The sequence below is a fragment of the Camelus dromedarius genome, chromosome 14, assembly GCF_036321535.1.
Source record: "Camelus dromedarius isolate mCamDro1 chromosome 14, mCamDro1.pat, whole genome shotgun sequence".
NCBI classification, from domain to species: domain Eukaryota; kingdom Metazoa; phylum Chordata; class Mammalia; order Artiodactyla; family Camelidae; genus Camelus; species Camelus dromedarius.
The window spans coordinates 64513545-64514683 of record NC_087449.1 but is presented as its reverse complement, the minus strand read 5'-3'; the positions used below and the strand labels follow the sequence as shown (position 1 = coordinate 64514683).

At 35.4% G+C, this 1139-nt stretch overlaps 1 pseudogene; it reads left to right on the top strand.

The window, feature by feature from the left end:
- The first annotated feature begins 371 nt into the window (after positions 1-371).
- On the top strand, positions 372-872 carry LOC105107093 (small ribosomal subunit protein eS24-like; annotated as a pseudogene).
- The last annotated feature ends 267 nt before the right edge of the window (positions 873-1139 follow it).

The following is a 1139-nucleotide window of genomic DNA, read 5'->3' as shown; positions in this document are numbered from 1 at the left end:
AGCTCTCCCATCCTGTGTAAGTGTTCCTATTTTCCTGTATATTGAATGATGCTGGATAGCGTCACTGGATTGAATAAACAAAATATATATTCTTAATATTAAATGCACAATTTAAACTTTCCATTCAAACAGATGAATGTAAATAAACTAAAAGAAAAAAACTGAAAATTGCCAGAAAAAAAGTGGCAATTCCATTATAATAAAAGAGACTATGTGAAGAAAAAAAAATAGAGACTGTTATTTTCAAGTCAAAGATAAAAAGCATGCGTATGCTTAGGTAGGCCAGTATATTTTATATAAATATAAATATATATATACACACATACTTATAACAGCATTGTTTATAATTGCCAAAATCTGTTCGTCAAGAGTGAAATGGTTCTCTTCCTCCCTGGCTGCCTGAGGATGGACAACCATCATGAGTGACACAGACAATATCCAGACCAGGAAGTTTACCACCAACTGACTATCTCAGCGGAAAAAAAATGGTCTTCCATGTCCTTTACCCTGGGAAGGCAACAGCACCTAAGACAGAAATTCAGGAAAAAAGAACCAAAATGTACAAGGCCATTCCAGATGTCATCTTTGTATTTGGATTCAGAACCCATTTTAGTGGGCGGCAAGACAGCTGGCTTCAGCATGGTTTATGATTCCTTGGATTATGCAAAAGTAAGTGAACCTGACCTTGGCTTGCAAGGCATGGCCTGTAAGAGAAGAAAAAGACCTCGAGAAAACAGAAAAAAGAGCTCTAGAACAGAATGAAGAAAGTTGGGGGAGCTGCCAAGGCCAAAGTTGGTGCTAGCAAGAGGGAGCAACGATTTGCAATGACTTTACCAGCAGGAATTGTGTGGTTTCCTCCCCAACAGGATTAATTAATTGAAAAAAACTTAAAAAGAGTAAAATGGGTGAATAAATTGTGATATATTCATGCAATGGAATATTTTACAGCAATGAGCATGCATAAACTACACAAGCTAAAAACCAATAACATGGATGAATCTTATATGGAGTATCAAAAGGGTCAGATACAAAAAATACTCAGTATAATTCATAAAAGTAGGCAAAATATAAACTATATTGTTTTAAGATGCACACGTAAATGGTAAAGTTATGAAGAAAAGCAAGGAAATGATCACAGT